Here is a 21,199-nt window from a genome sequence, read left to right as displayed (position 1 = left end):
ACTGCCCTTTTTCTTCATCTGTCGTTTGTGCTGCTAACTGCAGGCAGCATGCTTATTTAGCATACTGCAGAGAAACGTCCCTTTGTTCGCTTTACAGATTCTTCACCAAGAGCATGTTTGTTATTTGGTGTTATTAAACAGCTGATTTTGCAGGAGCACATTTGAGCTCTGAATTGTTTGCCAGCAGTTTGTAATAAGCCAAGAAAGAGCAACAACATATAATCAAATCCATTATGACTACATTAAGATTACAGTAGAGAAAGGAAATTAAACAAACAAAAGTATTGCAAAAGTACAACTAAGAACAATGAAGATATCCGAGCAATGTTGTAAACACTTATTATTACTTACATAAGAACCACTTGTCTGTTTACTCTCAAGCCTGGGACTGAACAGACTTTCCTTTTAAGGCTGCCCTCAGATAAGGTCAACCTCTGTTAATATGGAATCATCAAATATGAACTTGTTTCTCAGCAGCTCTCTTAATACTGAAGCCATTCCTTAAGCAGCCAAACTCTTCCTTCAGTCCTGACAACTTTTATTGTTGAACAAACAACAGAAATGCAGATAAGATGATAAAATCATAAGGGAATCTATCAACCTTAAGACAAAGAAATATTTAATATAGATAAGTTTACAATTTAAAGGAAAACACCGATTAGCATAGATACATAGTGGAGAACCAGTATGTAAAATGCACTAACCCAGATATGTTTCTCAATGAAAAAAAAACAGGTAATAAATTAGGTGTGGTCTCAGTTCAGGCCTGAAAAGTTACCTTTCTTCTTGATGTGGAGAGGGAACGGAAGGCAGAGAAAGTAAATAAATACAGACAAGCTTCACAGAAGGCGAATGGGAATAGTTTTGTAAGTTAGTCAAATCTGTTTCCCAGTTCTCCTGTATTTGACATTTCCTGTGGGAGAGGGGTTGGAGACGGCTGACAACCCCAGCCGTCTGTGCTGCACACCACGCTCCTGGCTGGCCCACGCTCTGGCAGCAGCTTGATCTTACTGAAGTGCAAACATGAAGGGCAGTTGCAGTGATATGCAAGCTCCAACCCGCCAGAGAAGCATCCCGGTTACTAAAAAGCACGTTTTTAAGGAAATTGTCTCATGCAATGATTGTTATAAAATGTCTGTCTTTCTCTTCCAGCCTCTTTTAATTAAAATTTTAATAGTAGATTTCAGATTACTACACCATAAAGTTAATTGGGACTTTGTTCAACCAGCTACTATGCCATTAAGATCAGTGGTTTTCCTGGGATTGAATTTGTCTAGAAAAGAATTATTCACTGTGTTCTCAGAAGGAAGGATTGTATTTCAGTATTTTGCTAGAGAAGGCTGCTGAGGCAGAAAGATAACAGAGAGAGAGGAAGAGAGAATACATAGCATGCTGTGCAAATGATACAGTCTTCCTTTCTTCTCTGCATAATTCAGTTCTCACCAGATTTTAACAGGCAGGCTGCACTCAGATTGCCTTTCAGAAGCCGATGATTGGAAATGCCATCTCTCATGTATTTCCCTGCCACGGCTTCAAACATGGCAAATGATTCCCTCAGAACGGGGGCTCTGAATGGCTGCAAATCATTACTGTTCCTCCAGGTTTCCCCTCTGATCATTTTGCCATTTAGGGTTAAAGGAAACTGGTAAGCATCATAGTGTTTAAACAGTAACTAGCTGCTGAAGGTACAGGTTAATTAAGCTTATTGAGACTGGAGACACCAGCTCTTTTTGTCAGCACATTTACACTGAGGTAAAGCTGGTGGGAAGCCGTCACCAACCTGTCCCACTAGGGCAGACCCAGTCATACTGGGGGCATTTCTATCTGCGCTCTGCGGGGATTTCTGCTCTTACGTACCCAGGCAGTAAAAATTACTTGGAGGGGAATTCTATTCCTCTTAGGCACAGCCCTGTTGATTACAGCCAGCATTACCACTGCCTTCTGGGAATTAAGTCAGTGCCTTTGCAAATTAAATCATGGGGAGAGTTGCTGGTTTTGTAACAGTTTTCAAGATCTGAAATGTGTTTCAGGCTTCATAGAAAGAAAACCACTGAGCCTTTCTTCATACACAGAGAATGGTGTGCCCGTGACCTTTTTTTCAGTGCAGAAGCTGAGGAGCTCAGCTAAGAACACAGACACAAATTGCCTGGGAGAGGAGCTCTGAAGGTAAGCTCTGCAAGGGGGAGGGAAGGTGGTCATAGGTCTCACGGGTCAGCAGTTGTCCCTAAAGGGAGACATAGGATTTTTTGGGTACCTGCAACCCAAAGCCCTGCCTGGCTACACAAAATTTGTAGCCTGCATAAGCCCAACACAGCAGCACAGTGAGTGTCCTGTGTACTCCTGAGCCATATTTCAAGTGCAGGTCTGAGCTGTAATCACCCCTTATGAAGTACCTGGGTGCAAGTCCTCCGTGCTGTGCAGAGATACAGGGACAGGAGGCATAAAGCCCAGGACTGCGCCAGCCCCTACCTCTGTGTTACCAGGACATGAGCAGCAGCCTAAGCTGTCATCACCTATCCCGTGCTTGTGGGAAGCACTGGGTGCCTGATGTCTGGTAGGGTGCCTCTAGAGAGACCCAGCATTACAGGCTGCGGAAGCACATGGATGAGCTAAAGAAATTATGACATATGGGCAATGGAGATTATAGGGCTTCTGCTCATGCACCAGCCCATATTGCTGTGCTCTGTGACTCCTTTACTGTGCATTCAGGTAATATTGTATTCTTGAGGATGTATAAATTCGATTAGAAATGGAGAGATAAAGTCTGACATACAGCATCAGGTTCCTGAGGCATCTGCACCAGTACCCTGCTCTAGGACCAGCTGCTCTGAAAAAAAAAAGCTCACAAAGCTCAGTAAGTGGCACGTAAGGGAATAAAATCCTTCCTATCTCCCCTCTCATAGAGACTCTGCTCTGCTTGAAGCTTGGCTGCGTTTAGAGACTATACAGATTTTTTTTTTCCAGGGGAAGAGTTTTTGTGTAGCATTTAAAAGAGCAACTAATTAAACATTTTTATGACGTAAATTAACTTTTGCTTGTGTATGTTTGTATATTTTGTTGTGAAAATAAACATAAGCATCCTCCCACAGGTATTTACCTAGACATAGACCTATACACACACTATATATGTGCATATATATATAACATTCTCAGTTTTTCCCATAACTTACCATGGAAATCTTTATCTATCCCTGTCTTGGTATGCCCTCTCTTCCCCTCTCTCATATCGCTTCAATAAAAAGTTAAAATCTGAAGGAAGATAATAATGCTGTACAAACATCTGAAATGTGAAAAGCAAGAGAAAACCAGTTTTGCTTACCCAAAACTGTGAGGGTTGAAAGGAAGGCCTCATCAGCTTTGTGTAAAGAAGCAGAGATTCGGGTCAGGTATAAACCTTCCTCAGTGCTAAAGCAGATCAGGTTGTGGAATAAACTGCCTGAAAAGATCACTGAGTCACATCAAAGGAGGGATTGTGGAGCTGGAGGCTGTGGAAATTGCAGTGCCATTAGGATGCAGCTAAAGAGCCTCAGTGAGGCTGGGTCAGCCATCTGACCCCACCACCTCCACTTTGGGGTCAGTTTTTATTTCATGCACAATTTAATGTGACTTCTTCCTTATCTGCATGTAACTAAACCTTGCTGTGCAGCTCCTGGTGTCCTTAGTGTAAAGTCTCAGGTTAGCGGTAAGCTTATCTAGCCTCCAGCAGACAGGGAGAGGAATGCCTCTGCCCTGGCTCCCTGGGCTGCACACTACCGGTCCCTCCCCATCACCCAGGAGCTAAGAAGCGGCAGGATGGCTCCCTCATGAGCAGGGGTGGTAGCAGGGGACAAGGGGGGGGGTAACAGATGCTTTCTACAGCTGCAGCAGGTGAGACATGAGACCAGCACAGTGGTCACATGGAGCTGTGCCCTGTACCACTGCTGTCCATGTTGACCATCAGCTAATGAGCTGGAGAGAGCAAATAGCAGAGACGGGCAGAAAACAGGTGGCTTGGCATGGCTGTAAGCATCCCAAGCACAAACACTGGTCGGTCACTGCTGTTTCTTGATGTCAGATTCACCACTTTACCAGGTGCCAGCAGCCAACGCCAGTGGGAGGAGGTGGTCAGACCCGCACTGGGTCAGGGAGCAGCCAGTGCAGTGCGGTCTGCGTGCAAACAGCTGGTACTATCAGCTGCATGTGTTTATGCAGAGAGATACCTGTGTACCTGTGTTCCTTTCTTACTCTAACTTCCTTCAAATGGCTTTTTTTGCTGCATCTTTCTCACTTCCATGACAGTCCTGCATTCCCAGTGACGCTGGCAGGTGCTTATCACTGGGAGCAAGGGACAAAAGGTCTTCAGCCATGGTAACAGTATACAGTCATCCTACCCGAGCTATAGTATGATATCTTTTAATTGACTGGCCTTTTTGCAAGCATACACACATCACATTTCCACTGACTTCACTGAAGCTTCATGCCCCCCTCCAATATCGGCACTGCACAAGACCTAGAGCGCAATTCAGGCACCACAACAGACTGCTACAGCACACAGGAAATCTACACAGCATCTTGGAAGAGGAAGAAAAACCAAAACCACACTGAGTTTATCTGTCATGGGAATGCACAAAGCCAACATCTCCTTCTAGGTCCTTCTAGGACCCAAGCTAGGAAATACACTCTAACCAGTTAGAGCCAGGCACTGGGCAGGCTGGGAGGAGAGGGCTGTGTCTGGGTGCAGCTGTTGTCACCCCACCACAAGCTGGAACTGGGCACTCCATCGTGGCTGCCCCAGTGACACTGTTCCATCCCAAGTGCCAGGGAGTGCAGCTGGTGCCCATCCCAGGCAGGCTTTGAAAGCACGGGCAGGGAAGGGCGGGGGGGGGGGTGTTTGCAGGCACCCCGTCCTCAGGGCTTCTGGCCCTCGTGCCTTGTGGCAGGATAGATGCAACATCTTTACCTCTCTCTGCTACGTGCCTGAGCTCCTCCACAGGGATTTGTGTGTGGATAGTGAAATCTGTATTTCTTCTCATGAATTACAGAGAAAATCTTGAACTGCTATCAGCTGGTCATCTTACCAAAGGTAACCAAAGTTGTGTGAGGGAATTATATGAAAGAAAGAGTTAATAACAAAGGCACGGGAGAATGGACTACTTAAAACTTGTAAATAACTAATTGTTTTAAGATGTGTCAATAAAGTTTTTCCAAACTATTGTCCAATATACTATGAACAGTTTAAGACAGAAGGTCTTGGAAGACTCCCCTGGTTTTTATCTCAAGTGTTTTACTACAGTGACAGACAGAAGGACAAGCCTTGCAGATTGAGTACGTCTGAAATGGAGGTTTGTAATGAAGACGGTGCCTTCCTAATCTGAGTCTCAGGTTGCTTCAAGCTTCTTTGGGAAAGCTACCAATGTATACATAGTCAATAAAGATGGAGTAGAAGGTGGTAATCTGCAGTTTATCATTATCGTATGATATGTAGTCAATAAAGGTGGAGTAGAAGGTGGTAATCTGCAGTTTATGATTATCGTATGATATGTGCGTGCGTTGCTGGGTGCTGTCCTTCCGCTTAGGGATGTGTTGGTATTACTCCTAGGCTGGCCATTCAGCAACTCTAATCCTGGAGAGATTTCCCCATTTGGCTTGCATTGTATTTGCATGAACTTTCATCATTTTATCAAAAGAAAAGAAATTGCTGATAAGAATATTATTTGAAAGGAGGTTCCAAACATTTTTCTGAGAAGTAGGCTGCGCTAAAAACAAATGCCTATCTATGTACATGCATAGCATGAGGGTTATCACCTCAGGAAAGTAGTATATAATGCAGTTAAGTGTGTGTAGCGCTGTTCCACACCTCTATGTGCCACTGTGGGAATTAGCTTCCTTTCCCCTATAAACTCCTCACTGTGCTGGCAAGAAAGGATCTGGAAGGCAGCTGCAGGCACTAAATGAGTTGCACAACAGCCATTGCCCACACTCCACTGGGCTGCAGAGACTTTCTATTTTCATATTTTCAGCTTTTCACTCCGGTAAACACATTAAAACCCAAAGACGATTGACTTGCCATAGACAATCACAACCTCACTTGGGCATAGTTGTGTGCCTTTCCTATTTACCCTACCTTGTCTTAGGGGGAATATCTCTCGCCAGTGGAGAGCAGGGCCGAGTCTGTCATTAATATTCTTTAGTAGAATCATGTGCTGTTCTCCTGCTAAAGAAAACCCGAAGTCACACAATCACCCAGAAAACAAAAAGAATACTTAACATAATTTATGGATCTCTTGTCAGGCTGTACTAATTATAGGCTGTTGCCTTCTGCTCAGACTCAGAAAGAGTAGTGAGCATAAATATTCAAGTGAAACAAGCGTGCAGTGTCATGTATGCTTTTGTGGTTAAAAGGTTACTTTTAAAAGCTGAAGTAAGCATATGTTCTGTCTGTGAATATGAAGCAGAGCAGTACATCATAATTCCAGCTGAGAATCCAACCAAGAACCCCCAGTCAGGTGTTACCTGAATGAAACACCTTCTATATTATGCTTGAGATCACTTTCAGCACCTGTAGCTACAGATCTGTGCCTGCCAAGTTTCCCTTTGCTTGAGGAGTAATTGAATTGTTCCCACCTTCCTGGAGATAGACTTGCAGGTCCAATAAATTACAGGGACCAGCAGGTAATTAGAGAGATAAATGCTGTCATTTACAATTGAATCCATTTAACCTACAATCTTACACTTAAAGCTGACTGGGCATTAGAAAGGGGGATGTGGACTCACGGGCTGTTTAGAAGCACCGGGTCCATGGTGCCTGACTAGGTCTGAAGTGACATAACTTATTTTCCCTTCTATTTCTTACTGTCATGCTTTGTATCAGCCCCTTGCATGTCTCCCATTTTAATTTGGCAGTGACTGAATCACTCTTCTTATCCCCTGCTAGATAGTTCATCTGTGTCTTCCATTCTCTAGCCAAAACCTTTTCTTTTTTCCTCCCTGTAATTTGAAAAACGTCTCATCTCGTGTTTTTCTGCTCTAGAAGATGAGTTTGGTTAGGAAGTCACAGGTCCCGAAGCTTGAATACACATACAAGTACATTCGCACTAAAGGTTAGACATTCACGTCATCCAGTTTTCTAGCCTGGGGTGCTGGATAGCCAATATGTGCAATAGCTAAACAGCAGCCTTATTTTTTGTAAAGGTTACATTGCTTTTAGCTTATCTATATGATGTTGGACATAGCGTTACTGGCATTTCATGACATCAGGGTTACCTTTATTCTGACAACAGTACAGAAATACCCATAAGCTACAACATGATTTAAGCTCTTTATGATGGTTATGCTTAAGGCAGCCCTGTAGAAAAATGGCGATTTAACTTCAGTCAAAAGACTAAACTTTTTTCAGGTCTGTGGCATAAATCTGAGCTCTCTGCCCATTCCTTTCTACCTCTTCCCAGTCATTTAGCTCAGTCTGAAAAAATGCCAGGCTACTTTCAATATGAGATAACCATAAGCTTTTTATGTCATATTTTAGGAATTTTTTTTTGTTGAACTGAGAGAAAGCAACATAGAAGGTAGAACACTTCTTCAGTTGTAAACTAGAGGAGGAAAAAGTTTCTCCCTGTGTGAAAACACATCTTTCTTAAACCCATCCAAATGGGTAAAGAAGAACACCCCCCACCGCCCACCCCACTCCCTGAGAAAAAAAAAACAACCCACCAAAAACCCACAACCCCAAACAAAAGAATGAAAAGAGCCAGAAAGCAGGTGAGATTCTGTCTCTTATCTGTGTCTCTGGGAACAACAACCAAAAAAGAAGATTTATTTTTTTTTTTACTTAAAATAATATCTAGTTCAGTAAAAAATTTGAATGTTGGATCAGTTATCAACACACTGATTCAGGCCAACTCTTTGAACCACATCTGGAGGGCAGTTGAAGGCCTGTTAAATCTGATGAGTTGAACATTTCTACACGCTAACTTCTAAACTAAGCTGCTTTTATCCATGCACCAGTGACAGCTTCAGATTACACAAGCAGGACACTGCAATCTATAGGGTTCAGAAAAGGCTTGGTGTTTCAAGGCTTTCAGCCCCTTTCTTCCTGCTTCACAGATTATGGGTCATTTAGATCTGTGGAGGTGAAGCAGAGAAATTTGGCATTAATGTGTCACTGCACATGAGAGAACAGTTGTTTGTTTCGATGTCGTACAAAAAACCAGTGCAGATGACAAGAGTATTTCCTCCCCTGGAATTCACCAAGGCTTTTGGCAAGAAACATACAGAAAAGGACAGACTGTTGGACAAGATGAAACGTAGTAGTCAAAGAAACCACAGCTTTGACTGAGTTGTCAGAAGTGAGATGCTGACGTGGTTTTATTTGATATGAAATGGACTGAAAAATAAGCATTTGCCTACTGAAAGTGAGGCTGAGGAACAGCACCTAAAATTGTTTGAAGATGGGACTACAAGAAGATTTGCATATTATTACGGTCAGGTCAGGTAGCTGGACTCACAACACAATGCTAGGAAGCGTTAATCGGTGCAGCAGTAGAGGTTCTCCTGTGGGGTTCCTGGTGGACAAGCAGCTGAACATGAGTCAGCGTTGTGCTCAAGGCAAATAGGATCTTGGGCTGTGTCTGCAGGGACATTACTAGCAGAGATAGAAATGTGATTATCCCACTCTATTTCATGCTTCTCAGGCTGCTCCTGGAGTCCTGTGTCCAGTTCTGGTCCCTCCAGTTCAAGACAGACATGGACAAACTGGAGAGGGTCCAAAGGACCCTACAGAAGAGAAGGCCGAGGGGGGACCTCATCACCATCATAATATTCCAGTACTTGAAGGGTGGCTACAAAGAGAACACAGGTTCCCTCTTCACAAGGAGCCACGTGGAGAAGACAAGGGGCAACAGGTACGAGTTGCACTGGGAGAGGTTTCATCTCAACATATGATTTTTTTTTTTTTTTCCCCCAGTAAGAACAATTATTCACTGTACCAACCTCCTCAGGAACGTGGTAGAGTCATCATCGCTGGAGGTTTTCAAAATGTGATTGGACAGGGTGCTAGATAATCTCATCTAGGGTCCCTTTCCCATGAAAGGTTGGACCAGATGAACTTCTGAGGTCCCTTCCAACCTGGGTGATTCTATGATTCTAATTTAGAATAATATTTCTATGCAAGGATATTTATTGTGAAGAAGAGCATTTCAATACCTAAGGAAAGTTTATTTTGCTGTAGAACTGGAGTAGGGAGGGGTTAACATGAAGAAATTCACAGTCACAGCTGGAAATAGAAAAGGGAAAGATTTAGGTTAGACATCAAGAGAAGTACCAAACCTGGTATACGACACTGATGTGTTAAATAGTTCCTTAGAAAATGTAGAAACGGATGTTGCAAAGAAACGTAAGGAGAGAACGCCTCAGGAGTTAATACCACTGAATATATCTGTCTGGTTGTGCCTGTTTGGGTACAAAGAGAGAAGACACAAGTGGTTCTTTGCACCCCTTGTCCTACTGTCTGGTACCAACATGGTAAGAGGGATTCAGCCATCTTGCTATACTGTGTGACAGGTTAACCAGGGACACCCTTATGTTCATGAAGCTATCACTTTAATATCACTGGGAGGTGCCTCCACTGCTGTTAGGAAACAGCTTGCTTTACATTTCAACTCTATCTATGAAGATGTTGCTTGGACATTAAATAGAAATATGGTACCTTTGTAAAAAAAAAAACTAGCTCATTGGTTTTGGCAATTTTGTGTTGGCAGAATAGCATAAGGAACGTATTGCCGGAAAAGGGAAGAAAAGAGCTCATGAACCCTCAAGGGATAAGTGAAAAATATTCTCCCTCTTGGTGAATAAACAATGGTTTATTCCTTGACAAGGAACATACGTTCATTTTCTTTTCTCTATATTTTTCCTGTTGAGTGAGTGGGCAGGCTGTGATAAGGGGTATCTGATTTGACATTACACGTATTTATGACCTACAAAGCTTTATGTAGACCAAAAAAGGGGGGTGGGAGTGGGTGCAGGAAAGAGAGACAGACAGAGATGGCTTAACAGTTGAATGTAGACCTAAGAGCCAAGAAATCTCCAGGACTAATTGTACTGCTACTCCCAATTTATGGGGTGGCCTTGGACACTGTTAAAACTTAGCAAGTGTTTTGAGTTTGAGAGCTATGTGTTAGTATTAAGATGGCATAACGAGGCTTTAGTTAGGGTAAAATGGGCTACTTCTCTGCTGAGACAGAGTAACTATTGTAGATGTGAATATACAAATACACTACCAAAGCTGAAAAGAAACCTATTGATCCCTCTGACATGAAATCTTGAGAATGGGCCATAAAACAGTTTCAGTAAGTAAGTATTTCACTAGAGATTGTATATGTTTTTGTATGTGCCATTGTTGCCATCAAAGGTGAATATACTTTGATTCATTTTAATTTATAATTCTGACTGAAAAGATTGTTTTCATTCCAGTGCAATTCATATAAACCAATACATTCTCAAGACAGGGGTGGAAACTTGGCAGTATTTCCTTTCCACACGAGTGCTAAGCCAGCTTTGACATTTTATACATTTTTAATTAAATCACCATGATCTTTGCAGGCTAGTGTTTGGTCTGACAGGTTTTTAAAGCTTGAAATTAAAAGGTAAATTATTTTAACAAATGTGCACAAAGATTAAAAAATTAATCCCTTCAGTGTTGAGACTGCATTGTCTGTTATCTTTGTTTTAGGTAAAACAGATGTTTCATATTGCAAATGATGCATGAATAGGACTTCCCCAATGTGATGCAAATGGATTGTTGAAACTGGCATTGTACAGACTAAAAGAGCTTGATGCTACTAGAAACTTCCTGGACAAACATCAGTAATGAACATGTTATTTGGTTACGTTTCACCACCTTCTAAAAAGCAAAGCACGCTCAGAAAGAAATCACTAGAGAGAAAGTAGTCCATTCAGTGACTGATTGTTTCAAGGAGAATAAACTAGCCTAATAAGTCAGCTCCTGGTCCTGCTGCTAATTCCAGTCATCACCTCTGGCAAGTGCATTCACTCAACCTCTCTGGGCCAGCCACTGTAATATGAGGGTCAGTCTCCCACTGTTTATCATCTGTCTCATGTATTCAAACCATCCATGTCTGGGGCAGGTATTTCTTTCCAGCAGCTGGCACAACCGATGCACACTGCTGTAATCCAGAAATCAGTAGCATCTGAGGAGCAATATCTCCCTTAGTTAGAAAGATCTTCCACATGCACTGGATTGTGTGGAATAGACCTGTAAGCTCTTATAACAAAAAACCATTGTTTCGTTTGAGCAGACTGTTTCACCTCACTGTGTCCATGACAATGTATTTCCTTGAAGTACATCATTACCAGTGTAAGCAATTGAGAATCAGGTCTAAATTAGCCTCCGTGTTCCCAGTTTAGAAGAGGACTTGATGAACTTTCAGTCTGTTCCTACAACCGTCAATATTTGTGTTTCAGTGACTAAAATGAAATACATTCCTAGGCTGGTAGTGTACTGACCAGATTTACATACTGTTTTCAGCGACTGATTCTTCCCAGCTTTTCCTCCTTTAGAGGAGGAAAATTCAGATTTATGTCAACAAACCCGTATGCAAGAAAGGGCTCTTGTCCTTAATCATTGTATTAAAAGTGCACAACTGCCTTGCTTTAAAATGGAGCACTCCAGCCACAGCGTCACCAGCTTCTCTTTTTTTTTGTGTGTGTGTGTGTGTATGTGTTTTCTTTCATTGAGTATTACAGATCACAGAATGTATGGTGTCAGTTTTGCAAAATTATTAAATGAGTTATTTGGGTATTTGGGCCTGGTGACCTCAGTATGAAATGCTGGGGAGAGCAACTGCAACAGGTTCAGCTGTAGGACAGGAAAAACGCTCATGATAAATAAGTTCCCTCAGCTTTTGCTTGTCCTTTTAGTTGCTCACCAAACAATTCTGATCAAAAGGTTAATTTTCCTGTCTTTATTGAACCTATCCCACATGTACCCTGACACAGTCAAGATTTGCCTCTCGCTGTTAAGTCTTATAATTGATCACCAATTCCCTCCTGGAATCCTTTCCTCTTCCCTATTCAAAATTACATTGCCAAAGAACACAAAAACCTCTGCCTTCGCATGATTTCCCACAGGCTTGCTGAATTTCAACCCTGTCTGCTGTGCGGCTGGATTCAGAGCACATAGGCAGAAAGGCCCAAGATGGACCCTACCAGGAAGAATTTAAAAGGCCTTGGCAAAGCAAGGTGACATCCAGGATCACCAGTTGGGAAGGACAGAGAAGGCTTGTGCAGGACTGAGAAAGGAGCACGACAGAGCAGGTGGAAGAAGGTAGTGAAATTATAAGAACAAACAGAAGTTTGAAAAGCCATAGAGGTTTGCCTGATTTTAGTAGTTCAACATTATACATCCTGTTCTCTCCATGAGCTCGCAGGGGTACCCAATTCCTCTTTTTATGCCACACTGGGCACACTTACTGGTGCATATGTTTCAGAGCTCACCAAAATGGAGACCATGACAGGAGGTTTGCTCCTTGCCTAATAGGCAAGTCTGGTCTCAAAGAGGGCTATTTGGCTGTTGTAGCGAGCGATGCAGGCAAACACCATAAAATGAAACGCTGAGTATTCTATGTGTGGAATCATACCCATTTTCACAACATCTAGAATTATTCCCCTGACTTTCCAGGGCTCCTTAGCCTAAATGCTCCGTGAAGTCTGTGAGCAACTAACAGTCAGTGCTTTTCTGGAGTGGGAAGAGAATGTACATTTTTGCATCTGTTTGTGTGGCTTCTGGGACTTTTCCTGCTTTTAACATTCTCTGGCGATGCCTCATGCTGAGTCTGCCTTTGGCGGCAGCCACTGCACCAAGGGACCATGCAAGCAGAATAAATAACGAGGCAGTGCTGAGAGGCTTTCCTTGATACAAATTGCTGTAGGTTGGGAAGAGAAGGCATATTTTCTTAGCACACAAAAGGCCCCCACGGCTGCTGCTGTAGGAAACTGATCCACTGTTGTTGCTCTCTGTTCTGGGAAAGGATGGAAGAGCTTTTTGATATTCTTTGGTTTCTGCTGTATAGTCTGCCACAGCAGTCAGCATTAGCAAAACCAGACCCGTTCTCATCTGTTCAAAATATCGCTATTATTTCTGAATGCTGATTACTCAGGCAGACTACAAGGCAGAGCTGTGTGAGTTTCAAAAGCAGGGCGACAAATTTTGTACTGAAGTGGCAATGACACAGAAAAAGGAGGCAGGGTACAAGCACTTAAGGGACCTGGAGAAGCTGTGGAGAAAAAGGGTTGTGGCTGAACGACAGCAGTTAGCTGAAGGAAGCATTTACTCAGCACTTGTGAGATCCCATCTGAAGTACTGAGTCCAACTGTCATTCCCCCCCCCCCCCCCCCCAAATACAAGAAAGGCACTAGTGATGAGTCCAGTAGAGGGCTTGCAAGATGATCAGAGCAGGAGCACTTGCCCGGTGAGGAGAGGCTGAGAGAGGGGCTTCCTCCAACAGAAGATGTGATGGCTTTGGAGAGACTTAACAGCAGATGTCTGATGCCTATAAGGAGGTCACTGGAAAGATGGAGCTAGGCTGTGATAGTGGGGCATGGCAGCTGGATGATAGACAGTCAGTTTCCAACTAGATATAAAGGAAAAAAAGATTCACTGCAAGGACAGTCAGGCAGCAGAATAGGATGCCCAGAGAGGTTGTTCAGTCAATCTCCATCCTGGGAGGCTTTTCAAGACCCAACAAGATAAATCCTCAAGCAGCCTGGTCCGGGTTGAAAGGTGACCTTGCTTTGAGCAAGGGCTTGGACTAGAGACCTGCTGATCCTTCCCACACAAGCTACTCTGTCATCCTCATTACCAGTTGCCCCATCATGCTAGATGTAATGGCAGCTCTGCACAGGTCATCTCAGTCATCACCCAGATTTTGCAGCCACTACTCTAATGCCTAACCTCAACAGGCAACTTATTCAAGCCTCCAGTCTCTAGGATCCTTGCAATATTTTTGTTCTTTTCTTATGAGGCAAACCTTGGAAAGATGACCTCACTGTCTTCAGTAGAGTCACAGCAGTTTAGGGCTGCAGAGAGCTTGAAACAATGGTTTCAACCCAGAAGTCCTCCTTACTTGTGGTATACCAAGCCTGAAACCTCCTGCTCTGAAGGTGTTGGTCCTCTTAAGGGTAGATTGGTGTCAGGTGCTCTACATGGCTTGGATGGGCCAGCAAAGCCAAAGATTGGAGTGCCAGGAGTGGTCTGAGATGCCTTTTTTTCTCACATTGTGACAGAGGAGATTTCGTTAACCTTTTTACCCCCTCTGGCTTGCTCTTATTATACAGATATAATCGTTACCTGCTTTAAACCTCCTAACGTAATACAGAAGTAAATCTAAGCCACAGAGTTAGTGCTATGTATCAGTGTTAAAGAGGGGAAAAAAACAGCTATCAGTTAGAATTTAAGTACACACGAAGGTAAAGAAATTACAGAAAATACGTCTGTCAGGTTTAGGACAAGAAGGACTATTTAAGCCATAGTACAAACAAAAGAAATTTAAATAAAAGACTGCTTTTGCAAGGTGAAAACAGGACCGTTCATAACTGCAACCGAGAAAAGATGTCAGTAGATACTTCTGTTCTGTACTCAGAGAAAAGGAGGTGATATGCCTATGCCACCTTAAATGTTTTCCAGTCCATTAGAAAGCAGGGAAGGTGCTACCATTTCTTTAAGATTATTGTTTATAAAGCACCAAACCTGGGTAACTTGCATCAAGAGATACAGACAATTACTTCAATCTTCTGGTGATGGTACAGTAAAAAGGAAAAATGGGTTAATATAGGCAATCACCTTGCTAGCCTGATGCTACCCTTGCAAAATAATGGAAAAACTGAAACAAGGTTTAATTAATAAAGACGTAAATAGATATAAAATGTGTGAATATAATTTCATGACAGTCAATATTATGCTATTAAAAAAAAAAGTCTTGTCAGAACAGCCTGATTTTATTGGGAATTACATGTTTGGCTGATACACAGTGTTGTGTAGACATAAAAGATTTCTGTGGTTTAATGTGTTCTGTTTGCTGCCATAGGATAATCTGAGTTTTTAAAAAATGAGCAACTGCATGGCAAGGTTGCAAAAATGAGCAATTAGTGTCAATAAAGCTTGGATAAGATGAATTTAGAACTTGCTAAATGGCAGATTGCAAAGCTGTTGCTAACGTAAAATGTTCTCTGAATGAGTCTGTTTCTAGTGGCATCCCATGGTGGTGGTATGTACTAAAACCAATGTTGACCAACCAATTCCCTCATAATCCTGTTGATTTAAAACAAATCTGTGAATATCACATATGCTAGTGGAATAGAAATAATGAGGACATGACAACTATATGAAATTGTGATTGAGCGTATGTAGTCTAATCAAATAAAGCTTTTTAATACGGCTGGGTCACACAAGCATAGACTGTAGGCTATATCTGCAGAGTTGGGGAAGCAGCGATGCTGAGCAGAGTCTCGGGGCTGCCACAGTGCAAACAGAGTCCCACTGTGATGTTCTGGCAATACAAGCAAACCTAATGCCTAGCTACATAAACGTGAGAAAAACAAGTAGGAGCAGGGAAGCAATTTCACTGGAACTGGAATATTGCATGAAATTCTGATGCTGGCATCTTGAACTAGATGTTGGAAAATAAAAAAGGTGCAGAGATTATTTGAAGCCTGAGGAGTCTGAGAAAATGTTTTATTCTGAGAGGACTTAATCTATTTATTGTGAAGTGGCTTTATAGCAGCTGAAGTAGGGAAAAAGAGAAGGTAGGGCACACAGATACCTTAATCTAGTGAGAAGAGTTCAACAAGAAACAAGAACAGGGGGTGAGCAAGCTCAAATGATGGAAGCTAGAAAAAGCTGTAATAGAAGATGCATTTTTTTTTTTTTTTTAACAGTGGTGGTATCAATCTGTCAAAGAAATTACAAGAAGGGATAGAGGTGAATCTGTTTCTAGATCTTCATCTCTGGAAAGAAGGAAATACTTTGAAAAACAGGTTTTAGTAAGCCAGAGGTCACTTGTTGTGGTAGAGGGAAGACTCCTTTAAGCATTAAAGTTAATTAAACAGAGAAGAGCTACTCTGTGATTGTCCCTTCTATTACCCCTTACATCTCTTGGACGTGTCCAGTGGATGGGCTTATACGGGTAATTTAATGCTTGTGATTATGTTTTTGGTTTAACTGCCTATAGGGTTTAGACCCAGCTGTGAGGCTGGCTGTGTTCTAGCAACACTGGTCATATTCATCCTTTTTGCTGCACGCTGTGTGGTTATCACAGTCCCTTTCTGAAATTAAGAGAGGCACGTGTGTCTGTTCCCAGGGTCTCCTTTGTATAGGGAAAAGCCACCAGGAAAATATCCTGCAAATAGAAATTTGTTTTCTGGAAGCTGAAAGAAACAATTAGGGAAAGAGGTATGAGCCACTGCATTTTCTCCCTGGAAGGATCCCTGTTTGTATTACTGAGACAGGCCTTCTTGCAGCCACGTCCAGCTGACAGGAAAGTTATGTATGTACCAAATAACAACAAACATAAATAAAATGAGCCTTTAGAGCTACACTTACTGTACTTGACTTACCTTTATTGATGCAGCGGGATGCAAACTGCATTTCCAGTAGCAACAGCTGATGAACCTCTAGGCCAGCCAGGAAAGACTGTTTCAGACTGGGGACAGCAAATTTAAACTGTTCCCAGGTGCTCCAAAATAACCTCTCAAGGGGACATATTTACAAGAGGGCAGGCAGAGCCAGCACCACTACAGCTGTTACTCAGCTGAAGTGCATTTTTGGAGTGGCACTTCATCTGCCTGAATAAAATGGGGATGGGAGTCATCTACCTAAATGTAGGTCACCTGGGCTGCCTGGTGACTGACCAATAGTGGATAGAGCTCAGCCTACCCTAAAATAGACTTCTAAAATAAGGCAGGGGTGTGCTCCCTGAAAGTGCCTCTTTCTCTCTCTGTTTGTATGGGGAGTTTGCTAAGTAGCTTAACTACAGGCTACTGTGCTGCAGATGTCTGCTTTCATTAGCTTTTTGGGGTCTTACAACCAACTCAATTTCTGCCATCTGTCAGTGCTGGGAAAAGGTCCTGATGGGCCACAGTCACACTCATTGTGTGCCATGAAAAGAAGCAGATGTGATTTCATTGTCTTCCACATGCACAAAACGCACGTTCACACTGGCTGATGAGCACTTAGTGCAAGCAGTGCAGGGAGGCAGTCCAGGCTCTGATCATCCAGCCTTTGTTAGCAATCTTTGGACACCACTTGTAAGTGAGTGAAAGTAATTTCTGATTTTTTCCCCTGCTGATTACAAATGAGGATTGATCTAGCATTGATACATAAGGCAACAGGCTCATTCCACTTATTAAGTGAGGGCAAACCAAGAAAGCCAGTTTGAACTTTGCACCAGAGGCACATGGATAATATGGTGGTATGGTTTCTCTGTGCTTCCTGATTATAGACTGCATTGTAAAATTAAGGGAGGGCTGCTACATTGCCAGAACCAAAGTGTCACCAGCCGCATTATCAGATGGCTGAAGGAGGAGCAATGGGCTGGGTCCTATTGCAGCTCAGTGCCAGGAGGTGACAACGGCATTACTGGAAAATTCACACAAAGCTCTGGTACTATCTGTGCTTTGTGAGATGCAGTGCTATTTTTGAAAGCCATAAAACTAGTCAAGTGTCTTGAAAGCACCTCATTTCATTCATTGGGAAAAAATACCCTCTCCATCAGAGATGGACTGTGAAGCGGTATAACAGAAGCCAAGATTAATCCAAGATTCCTGGCATTTGTAGGAGTTGGATAAAATTTTATTTGTATGAGACTATTCCTTTGCAAATTGAAGACTGTAGTTACAATGTGATGGAAAAGGGGAGGGGAATTTGCACTTGACTAACAGAGCATAATCTGATACCAAAGCAAAGCCTGGGACTTGCAGATTTACGCAGTTCAAATGAATGATAAACTGCCTCTTAAAATGACAACAGTGCTTGAAATGGGCTAACAAATGAGTTGCCATGTAAATAATGGCACTGCTGGTGACATCAGAAGCCGTTCTTTGAGAAACTTCAAAGAAAAACAGAACACTAACGAATTTCTACATGAAAGAGGACCTTAGTTTCCTAGTACAGAAGTAACACATGGCCAAAAATATATATTTTTCTCTTTCTAACCTACACCTTCCACCTTCCATAGTGATTCTTGCTTTCACCTCTTGGCTAAAACCAAATTAAGAGTGAGTTGTAAATAGCCTTTTCTGTTGTCACATGCCACATGGACAAGGAGATGCTGAATGAGCACTATGCTTAAAAATGTCCATCTACTGAGACTAGGTACAGAAGATGCATGATAGAAATGACCTAAGCAGATGCATTGTTCCTGTAGTGAAATAAAACCTGCAGCAGTCCTACTAGAGGGAAGTATCCTGTTGGTGGTATCGAATAAAAGGGGATGACTATATATGACAATACAGTATGTCTAACAGAAATGTGAAACAGGCCCCTTTGACCCACACTCTGTAAAGTGAGACCCAGGCAGCAGGCGATGGAGGGTACACACAGGCAAGTCAGCAGTGACGTGCAGGATCTATTCCAGTGGAAGTAGATATTGGACCGGGCCTTGTCACATGCAAGCACAACTGATCAATCAAAATTGCACTGTTGTAAACTGTGGAAATTGCTAATGCCACTCAGTTCCATGGCCTTTACTATTTGAGTTTATTCCCAAATGCATTTGCTAGAGCCAAGATGCTGCTTACATGTCAGTAGGAAAAAAGGTAAGACCTTTTTCCCTGGGAATTGGTTTACTTTTAGTTCAGTGCTAGGTTAACGGTTGGACTTTATGATCTTAAAGGTCTTTTCCAGCCTAAACAATTCTAAGATTCTATGTTCCCAAAGCCCTGCTCTGTGTGATTTGCTCCTCTGCCATTTGCCCTTAGTTTATTCTTCTCTCTTCCCAACTTTTGCAGTGTTATTGCTGTGAGATTCCCACTGTGATCATACCCGATATTATCCTGTCTGGTTTATCTTCCTGACTGCCAGTCACAGGAAATTCTCACATGAAGGAGGGTTTGTGAAGAGACCGTCATCTCTGCATGTTGACTCTGACTTGTTCCTGTTTTTCAGTTCCTGCCACAGCTCCTTGCTGCTCAGTCTCAGTTGTCTGCTGAATGTAAGCTGCATCTTCCATCTCCCCCTGCTCCTTGACTGAAGGTACCTTCAAAGCTGTCACTCAGCATATAGCAAGGGAGACAGCTCCATCTTACTACTGTCCTATTACTCTAAAAAGCAATAGCTCTGTGTCTAAAGTTTTCTTCTCTTTTATGTCAATTCTTCTTTTGTAGTTTGAGGTGAGATCCTTGTTTCTCAGCCCACCTTTGGACCCTGGGGCTTGGAGAGAATTAACATTGCTATCACCTTTCCCTCAGCCACCAAAGTCATCTGTGCCTTGATCTGGAAAATGTATGTTCTCTATCCTGGTCAAATGCAGCAAATGCCTTAAGCCTGATGGTAAGTGCGTGTCCATTCCCGTTGAAGTAAGAGCTTGGATGCAGCTGTCCAAGGATTCACCATCCTTCCCCCACATCTCTCTCTTTCCACCATGAGACTCCAGAAAGTGCCAGGTTTTACTGCAGACCCACCCCTAGCCTGTGGTTTCTCTTAGGTCAGCTGGGCTGTCTCTCCTGCTCCTCCGTTTAAACCCCATTTGTTTCACCAAAGCGTTTGTTAGCATGAGTCAAATAAACCATTTTGACACCTTCTTCAGTCTATTTCTCATTGAAGAAACCTCTTTTATCCTTCTAAAAAGTAGAAGCCCCAAGTATCCTTTTAGTTCCTAATACTGCGGCCCTCGCTAGCAGCAGCTTCCTCAGAGCCGGTGGCATTTTTCAGTGTGGACGTGAGGGGACAACTGTGCTCCTGGAGATCATATGGCTTGCAGCCAAGGTGTGCAGATTCCCCTCCCAGATCCACTTGCATGCTGAATCATCCATTACAGGGGGCTGGGAGTTAAGTAGCAAGGGGCAAAAACCTTGCTTAGTGAGGTGCTCTGTGAACAAATTTTCCCCTGAAATAAAATGGAGAAAATGCTGAAATGTGAAATGATCCTCGCTGATCCTACAGGGTTTCACAGTGTAGCTGGGCTTTATTTTTAGGTTTCTGTGTCTTTTTTTGGCCATTTATTATTTATCTCACAGCTTGGGAGAGGTCACTCTTGCTCGTCACTCTCCAAACTTTCAGGTAGTCAAAGGCTTCAGAAGCTCATGCCTTTCCCTGCTTCGATTAGGTATGGTCCAATAAGCCTGACTAATGCTGGCAGGATCCCAAAGCCTGGTTTGCTAGAAAATAAGCCTAATGCCCATTATTTTATCCTCAAGGTACTTCAGGTTTCCAGACAACTTTCAAATTTGAGATTAGGAGGCACGAACAAGCCAGCTGATTAATTACAAGAGGTATTTCATACATCAGATTCCATTTTTCATCTGCAAAGGAAGAGGGCAACCTCCTGATCTGCCAGAAGTGTGTGTGTTTGCTCATGTGGCTGCTTAGCATGGGAGCAGGCTGCTCTCTCTTTAAAAATTCTGTTAACAAAGAGGAAAGATTTCCCAGTATTTTCTTCACGTGCATAAAAGAGAGTTACACATTAAAATCGCAAGCGTCTTGTTCCCTTGTGTGTGTGCATGGGGAGAAGTGACACCCCCTTTTCTTTAGTGGGAGCTAAGCTCTTCTACCCCAGCCTAGAAAATCAGCTTTGGATTTTTGGTGTCAGTAAGTGTGCCACATCTGCCACAGCACGGACGGCAGAATTCAAGGTGGACTTAGAAGCATTTGCATTTTCTGGTATTTGTGACCTGCATGAAAGATGGATGATTTGTGGTACACTCTGAGAAATTAGCTAGCCTTTAGAAGGAAGTTTACTTTTCCTCTCTAGTCTTTAACTGGACAGCAAAGACTTAGTTCATTACCTGGGGATCTCCAAAATAAAACATTTTGAGCCCATATGCAGAAAGGCAGGAAAGTTCAAACTCCACCCCCCACTCCCCCCTTTTTTTTCCATAGCAGGTTCTTCCCTACTTGCAAGCACTGAGCCCCTACTGAGTTGACTTCATTAAGACCATAAGAAATGTCTAACTAATTTGAGGAAACAATGAAGAGTGAGTAGCATGAGGCTGA

General features: G+C 42.7%; 1 long non-coding RNA gene across 1 annotated transcript; it reads left to right on the top strand.

The window, feature by feature from the left end:
• Positions 1–1,942: 1,942 nt before the first annotated feature.
• Positions 1,943–19,776, top strand: LOC114011387 (uncharacterized). Its single transcript, XR_008747424.1, has 3 exons — positions 1,943–2,166; positions 19,154–19,240; positions 19,372–19,776. It is a non-coding gene; the product is annotated as an uncharacterized LOC114011387 (long non-coding RNA).
• The last annotated feature ends 1,423 nt before the right edge of the window (positions 19,777–21,199 follow it).

The sequence above is a fragment of the Falco peregrinus genome, chromosome 5 (genome assembly GCF_023634155.1).
Source record: "Falco peregrinus isolate bFalPer1 chromosome 5, bFalPer1.pri, whole genome shotgun sequence".
NCBI lineage: Eukaryota > Metazoa > Chordata > Aves > Falconiformes > Falconidae > Falco > Falco peregrinus.
This window is presented reverse-complemented; position numbering and strand designations above follow the sequence as displayed.